Source organism: Staurois parvus, unplaced genomic scaffold (genome assembly GCF_062004578.1).
Source record: "Staurois parvus isolate SC_StPar_1 unplaced genomic scaffold, SC_StPar_1.0 ptg001446l, whole genome shotgun sequence".
Classification (NCBI taxonomy): Eukaryota; Metazoa; Chordata; class Amphibia; order Anura; family Ranidae; genus Staurois; species Staurois parvus.
The window spans coordinates 444,470-452,962 of NW_028319242.1; the positions used below are offsets into that span (position 1 = coordinate 444,470).

The 8,493-nt window shown below is 45.7% G+C and overlaps 1 pseudogene; it reads right to left on the reverse strand.

Moving 5' to 3' along the window:
- Positions 1 to 2,908: 2,908 nt before the first annotated feature.
- On the reverse strand, positions 2,909 to 6,889 carry LOC149435944 (E3 ubiquitin-protein ligase TRIM39-like; annotated as a pseudogene).
- Positions 6,890 to 8,493: the final 1,604 nt, after the last annotated feature.

The window sequence follows — 8,493 nt, forward strand, 5'->3', positions numbered from 1 at the left end:
TAACGGACAATTGCGCGGTCATGCAATATGGTGCATAAATGAAATTTACATCCTTTTTTTCCCCACAAATAGAGCTTTCTTTTGGTGGTATTTGATCACCTGTGCAGTTTTTATTTTTTGCGCTATAAAAAAAAAGGCTGACAATTTGGAGGAAAAAAAACAATATTTTGGACTTTCTGCTATAAAACATGTCCAGTAAAAAAAAATGTAAAAAAAAAAATCAAATTTAGTCATAAATTTCTGCCAAAATGCATTCTGCGACATGTCTTTGCTACAAAAAACCCAATACGTGTAAATTAATTGGTTTACGTGAAAGTTATGGCGTTTACAAATGGCGGCAAAGATACTGGGATTTTTAGGTTTCTTTATACTAATAATGGCGGCGATCAGCGACTTATGGCGGCGATCAGAGACTTATGGTGGCGATCAGCGACTTATGGCTGCAATAAGTTACTTATGGCAGCGATCAGTGACTTATGGCGACGATCAGCGACTAATGGCGGCGATCAGTGACTTATGGCGACGATCAGCGACTAATGGCGGCGATCAGCAACTTATGGCGGCGATCAGCGACTAATGGCGGCGATCAGTGACTTATGGCGGCGATCAGTGACTTATGGCGATGATCAGCGACTAATGGCGGCGATCAGTGACTTATGGCGGCGATCAGCGACTTATGGCGACGATCAGTGACTTATGGCGGCGATAAGCGACTTATGGCGACGATCAGTGACTTATGGCGGCGATCAGTGACTTATGGCGGTGATCAGCAACTTATGGTGGGACTGCGGGGGACATTCTGACATTGGGAGGTACTGACTTGGGGTCACTGACATCCCCAGTGACACCAATACAGTGATCAGTGCAAAAAAAAAACACTGACACTGTACTAATGGCACTGGGGAGGAAGGGGTTAAGTTTATTATTCAGTGAAAGGGTTAACTGTGTGAGGGGGAGTGTTTTACTAGGGGGCGGGGCGGGGGGGTGTACTGCACAGAGACACACTGATCCAGACAGATAAACTCTTCTCTCCGGCTCAGCTTGTCAGGAGCTGTCAGGGAACTGACAGAAAGCAGAGCTACTGCAGCCCTCCTCTCTGTCAGTGATTGCCGCTAATCGGCGGGACACGGCCGGCTGTGACCCGGCGACTGTGATCGGCGGGACAGGTAGGGCGGCGGCGCGCCTCGCGCGCACCCTCTACCTGTTTTGAAAACACACATTTTAAAACATGGTTTTGCCCAGCCCTGCCGCCCTGCCGCCGTATTTCTACAGTGGCTGGGTGGCATGTGGCTAACAGGCGTTAGATACCACTGATGTAAGATCTTCATGTATGACTCCCAGTGGGAGATACATTTAGAGGCTCTGTAGGTGATGTTGAAGGTTTTCCCCCAAGTGTGTGGAGACTCCGGTTGGAGAAGGATTTTCCCCAGTCAGGGAAGTGGTGTTTATGGTGAACTGAGTTTTAGTTATAATGGTATAAAAGGTGGAGATTCCTTTCTTCGGATTCTGCGTTCTGTGGAAGAAGAGGTACGCGGTGGAGGGGATTGTTAGTTCTAGAGGTAAGTCTATTGTACGTGAGGAGTGGGCGTCTCTTATGGACGGGAAGTTTTCATTGTCAGGGAGGTGGAATTGTTTTTGGAGAGTAGGGAAGGATTCTAGTCTGTGGTCTATGTATAAGTCTGGAATATGAGATATTCCTCGATTTTCCCATTGTGTCAGGATTAGAGAGGGAATGATGAAGTGTAGGGTGGAGGTTGGAGTAGGAATTCTTTTTGTTTCATTTTCTGGGTGATTGGAGGATAAAAGGTCATACCAGGCCTGAAGGAGGCTTTTATACACGGATGGTGGGGTAGTAGGTGAGTTCGGGTATTTAGAGGTGGGAACAATAAGTTGTCAGGAGTATGCGGAAGTTGTGGAGGACTTTCCATGTAGGTCCACGTTTTATCTTTAGTAGGATGCCACCAAAAGAAGAGCTGGTCTAGGAGCGTGGCGTTGTAAGATTTTACATGTGGGAGACCTGCTCCTCCCCCGGAGGAAGGTCTTATTAGTAAATTTGTCGTGCACCTAGGTTTTATTGAGTTCCACGTGAATTTGTTTAGTATCGCTTGGAGTTTGGAGAAGAAGGCGTTGGGGACTGGAGTTGGAAGAGTACGGAATATGTAAAGTATTTTAGGTAATATACACATTTTTAGGGGTGCTATTCTACCCATTGTGGATAATGTGGGTGTATGTAGTTGTCTGAGTTCCTGTGGGAGGGATTCAAGGAGCAGTTTGTGATTGGCGTCATATAATTGGTTAGTTGTGGTGGTGAGTTTGGTTCCCAAACAAGGGGTGCTATGGTGTTCCCAGGAGAAAGGGAAATGTTTGGTCAGCATATTTTGGATCCTAGGAGGAGTATAAAGGTTTAATATGGAGGATTTTGGTTCGTTGAGCTCATAGTCGGAGACTTCTGAGTAGTTGTGGAGATGAGTGCGTATCGATTGGAGAGATTTATAAGGATTGGTAACCATTAGGATGATATCCTCCATGAAGAGGCAGATTTTATGTTCCGGGTTATGATGAGTAATACCTGTGAATGTTGGGTCGTCTCTGAGTTTGGATGCCGGGGGTTCAATTACTAAGGTGGAAGGTATGGGAGATAAGGGGCAGCCCTGCCTGGTGCCATTAGATATGTGGAAGGGTTGTGAGAGGGAGCCGTCAGTTACAACTGTGACAGAGGGGTTGGAATAATGGGAGAGGATGGCTGATAACATCCAATCTGTAATTCCACATTTCTGGAGAGCAAGTTTCATAAAAAGCCAATGGATTCCGAAAAATGTTATTTTTTGTCAGTAGAAAAATGAGTTATATTTGACATTTGAAAATGACAGTTAATTTTTTTACAGTGGAAAAAATGGCAATTGAAAAATTAGTGTTTTTCATAGTTGAAAAATGACAGTTATATTTTTATTTTGCCAAGAAATGACAGAGTTTTTTTGTCAGTGGCAATAAAATGACAGTTGAAAAATTAGGTTTTTTTCGACAGTTGAAAATGACAGGTAATTTTTGACAGTGGAAAAAATGACAGTTGAAAAATGAGGGTTTCTTGATAGTTGAAAAATGACAGTTATTTTTTGTCATTAAAAATTTTTTTTTTTTTTTTTACAGTTGAAAAATTACATTTGACAGTTATATTTGACAGTTGGAAAATGACAGCTTTTTTTAGAGTGGCAATAAAATGCAGATCATTTTTGACATAGAAAAAAAAATCACATTTAAAAACAGAGAGGCTTTTTTTGACAGTTGAAAATGACAGTTAATTTTTTACAGTAGCAAAAAATTACAAGTAATTTTTGACTGTGGAAAAAAATGCCAATTGAAAAATGAGGTTTTTTTTACAGTTGAAAAATTAGTTATTTTTTGTCAGTTTAAAATTGGCAGTTATTTTTAACAGTCGAAAAACGACAGTTATATTTGACAGTTGAAAAATGACAGTTTTGGCAATAAAATGCAGATCATTTTTGACAGTGAAAAAAAAAATCACATATAAAAAAGAAGGGTTTTTTGACAGTTGAAAAATGACAGGTTTTTTTGACATCTAAAAAATGATTTGTTTTTTTGTAATTTAAAAAAAATTAGTTATTTTTCGTCAGTTGAAAAATGACAGTTATTTTTGACTTTTTTTTTCAACAAATTTTTCAACTGTCAAAAAAACCCTCATTTTTCAATTGCCTTGTTTTCCACTGTCAAAAATAACTAATTGTTCTACTCTGAAATATAACTGTTGTTTTTCAAAAATAAAATCTTAACTGACAAAAAAGTCATTTTTAAAATGTTAAAAAAAAAACTAATTTTTCAATTGTCATTTTTTTGCCACTGTCAAATATACAGGGGGGCAAAAAAGTATTTAGTCCCCACCAATTGTGCAAGTTCTTCCACTTACAAAGATGAGAGAGGCCTGTAATTGGCATCATAGGGAGACCTCAACTATGAGAGACAAAATGAGAAAACAAATCCAGACAATCTCATTGGCTGATCTGGAAAGAATTTATTTGCAAATTATGGTGGAAAATAAGTATTTGGTCTCCTACAAACAAGCAAGATTTCTGGCTCTCACAGACCTGGACCTTCTTCTTTAAGAGGCTCCTCTGTCCTGCACTCATTACCTGTATCAAAGGCAACTGTTTGAACTTGTTATCAGTATAAAAGACACCTGTCCACAACCTCAAACAGTCACACTCCAAACTCCACTATGGTGAAGACCAAAGAGCTGTCGAAGGACACCAGAAACAAAATTGTAGACCTGCACCAGGCTGGGAAGACTGAATCTGCAATAGGCAAGCAGCTCGGTGTGAACAAATCAACTGTGGGAGCAATAATTAGAAAATGGAAGACATACAAGACCACTGATAATCTCCCTCGATCTGGGGCTCCACGCAAGATTTCACCCCGTGGGGTCAAAATGATCACAAGAACGGTGAGCAAAAATCCCAGGACCACATGGGGGGACCTAGTGAGTGACCTGCAGAGAGCTGGGACCAACGTAACAAAGACTACCATCAGTAACACACTACGCCACCAGGGACTCAGATCCTGCAGTGCCAGACGTGGCCCCCTGCTTAAGCCAGTACATGTCCGGGGCCCGTCTGAAGTTTGCTAGAGAGCATTTGGATGATCCAGAAGAGGATTGGGAGAATGTCATATGGTCAGATGAAACCAAAATAGAACTGTTTGGTAGAAACACAACTTTTTTGCCGCACTGTAACTGTCATATTGCAACCGACAAAAAAAACCTAATTTTTAATTGTCAAAAATAACCCATATTTTGCCACTGTCAAAAAACCTGTAATTTTTCAACTTAATAAAAATAACTGTCATTTTGAAACTTCAAATAAACCCCCTCATTTTTTAATTGTCATTTTATTGCCACTGTCAAAAATAAGTGTGACAAGCATGCATCCAGTAAAGGCGGAACACTCGGACCTCCTGCATGCTTGTTCCTGGTCAGTGACACACTAGGGAGTGAAGTGAGGTTTAGGATGAAGATGACGGCCCCGTAACCTGCAGCTTTCTCCACAAATCACTCCTGTTTCCTGCCCTTCCTCCTATTGGCTGAGTATTGCACCAATCACCAATCAGATCATCCCCCTTGTGATGTCTCTGGGCGGATCTCTCACTTCTATCTCCTCCCACATATCTTTATACAACCTCCCCATACCCATACCCCGACATGGAGGGGCTGAGTGAAGGTGGTGGTGAAGGTGTGGAGGTGTCGGATCGGGTCACACAGATCATAGAAGGAGATCCGCCCGGCCTCATAATCCAGATCTATCCTGACTCTGGTACTGGAGACACCGCCGGGGAATGGGGTCTTCTTCCTGTCATATATCACTGAGTACTGATTACCCCCCAACCACCCCCACCTCTCCAAGCCCCAGGACTTCTTATTATATCCAATCCGTGACTGACCTCCTCTCCTGTCTATATTGGGGTAACACATCCCGACTCTCCAGTGATCTGCCCCCCCGACATCCACTTCCCAGTAATGTCTCCCGGAGGAGAAGCTCTGACTGCTCATCACCTGAGGATAACCCTGGAACCTCTCTGGTGTTTCTGGCCGATTCTGATGTGATGACCAGGAAGCAGTTTTCCCGTCATCTGATATATGTAGATTATTACCAGCTGTCCTCACATCCAGTAATATGTCTGTAACCCCCGACACCCCCCATGTTTGCTGTACAGCCCCAATATTTGGTCCTCCAGTAGGGGAGGGTTTGAGGCGTTTCCTGGATGGTGGACCATTGATGGGACCTTTGCCCTTTGTAGTAGAATGTGGAGAGACATGTGTGCCTGTACATTTCTGTACATTGACCCCAGACATGATATCAGATAAACCCGTGTGTAATGTGTGTGAGATCCCCCCCACATCCCCATCCCCTCCATCATGGAGGAGGTTCTCATGTCTCTCTCTGTCCTCATCATCTCCATCCTCAGTATCACACAAGTCACCTGTGTCTGATTCCTGTAGGACAGTCAGTGGATCCGTCATGTTACACAGCTTCTCAATGTCCCTCATCTTCCTGGACAGCTCCTCCTTCTTTATTTCCAGATCCCGAATATAATCCAACATGGGATGGGAGACCCGCTCTGCCCACCCGGAGATGTCCCTCAGGACTCTCTTCTCCAGGTCTTCCAGACGTCTCCTGAGCTCTCTGAACAGGGCAGTGACTCTCTTGGTTTCATCATCTGCTTTTCCTTGTACTTTCCTCCTGCGTTCCTGCAGACTCTGGACTCTTTTCTCCATCTCCTCTCTCTCTGTCATCAGTTTCTGCAGAACATTCCTCAGTTTCTTCTTCTTCATCTCAAAGGCCTCCTCCAGAGTCTTCACCTGGTGTCCCCGATGTTCTCCGGCCAAACTGCAGGACATGCAGATACAGGTGGAGTCCTCGGTGCAGTAATACTCCAGGATCTTCTTATGGATGGAGCATTTCCTGTCCTTCAGGGAAGTGGTGGGGTCACATAGGATGTGTTCTGGTGACTTGCTGTGGACTCTCAGGTGGTTGTCACACAGAGAAGCTTCACACAGCAGACAGGATTTCACAGCCGGTACAGGAGTGTGAATACAGTAAGTACAGAAGACCCCGGACTCCTCCTGCTCTGGATGGGTAGACTGGAAGTTCTCCACTATGTTACGTTGTGTTATGTTCCTCCTCAGTGCAGGACGTTCCTGGAACTCTTCTCTGCATTCAGGACAGGAATAACCTCCAGACTCCTCCTGTGTATCCAACACACGGCCAATACAGACCCAGCAGAAGTTGTGTCCACATGTCAGGGTTACAGGATCTGTATAAATGTTCAGACAGACGGAACATTCCAGCTCCTTCCTCAGATCAGAAGACGCCATCGCTGAGAGCAGAAGACAGAATGACGGGGAAAGTCTCTGACACTCCGTATCCAATGTGACCCGTTCTGTACACTCCTACACGGGGCGAGGTGTACATTCCTACACAGGGAGAGGCTGGGACTGAGACACGTAGCTAGAAGAATTCTTCTACAGAAGGACACAGACATGTAATAAGTAGTGACGGGTCCAACACCCCCCTGTTCGGTTCGCGGTCCAACATTCCAACTTGACGAAAGTTCAACCGCAAACTTCGAACTCAATTCAAGTCTATGGGACTGGAACTTGTAAATGGAAAAGTGTCCATTCTGAAGGCTTTTATGCCAGTTATTGGCCCCAGAAGTGGTATGGTGACTCGGGGATGGCCCTGAGGGACAGGAATCATAAAAAAATGAAAAATGTAATTATCATGTCTGGGGGGTCCCCATAAACTCCCTGCAAAGTTGCACATCTGTACAATGTATATGTCAGGGATCACTACCGCGATGGGCTCGGCGCAGGCGCAGTGCACCACCCTGTGTTGGAATGCGGGCACTGGGACCTGGTCGACCGCGGTGAGTGAGTTTGCGCATGCGCAGTAGGGACCGCGCGCGCGCGCGTGGCACCACTGACAGCGCAGGGCAGGATATTTAAATGGCCCTGAGCTGTCATTCAGTGCCTTCTGGTCTTACCTGTATCCTGTATCCTGAGAACCTGTACCTAGTAAGTTATTGACCCGGATTGTTCTTGACCTGCTGATTTCTCCTGCCCAGACCCTTGCTTTGCCTGACCTCTCTCCTGAATGCCCCCCATTACATCTGACCTGCTGTTGCTGACCTGACGTGTGACCCGACTATTCTCTGCCCGCTGCCTTGTACCGTACCGTCCTCTCTGTTACCGACTCGGCCTGTCTGACTTCGCACTTGCTCAGCCATCCATCCATCCCATCGGTGTCACCCGACCTCCTCATATCAGGCTCTCCCCTGTTGGAGCCCCTGGCAAACACCCCTACCACTGACGGGTGTACTCAGTAGTCACGACCTGGTCTCGGGGTACTCCAAGTCCATCCCCACCATCAGGGGCCCTGGTGAACAAGTACTCTGGGGCTTAGATTCCACGCTCTGGGGACACCTGACCAGTGGAGTGCTAGTGGTGCCGTCAGGCGGTCCGTTACAGTACCAGAAGGCCATGACTGAGCCTCGAGGAGGACCCTCCCCGATGGAGGAAGTTTGCAGACACCTGGCTACCCTGACGCAAGCTGTAAACGCGTTACAGGACAGATGTTTGCAGATTGAAAACTGGTTCCAGACCTGCACCATACCTGTCCCTGTTTCACAGGCCCCGGCTCCTGCACCCCTGGCCGTAGCAGCCCATGAGCCAGCTCCCGGGTCTTCCACACCACTCACTGTGGCAGAACCCCGAGTACCCTTACCAGAGCGCTTCCACGGGGACCGCACACGCTTCCGGTCGTTCCGTGACTCCTGCCTGCTCTATTTTGAACTGAAACCACGGACCTTTCTGACGGAATCAGTAAAGGTGGGGTTTGTCATCTCCCTGTTGCAGGGTGAACCCTAAGACTGGGCCCACCGACTAAGGGGAAACAATGACCCACATCTTGGTTTGGTTGGCAATTT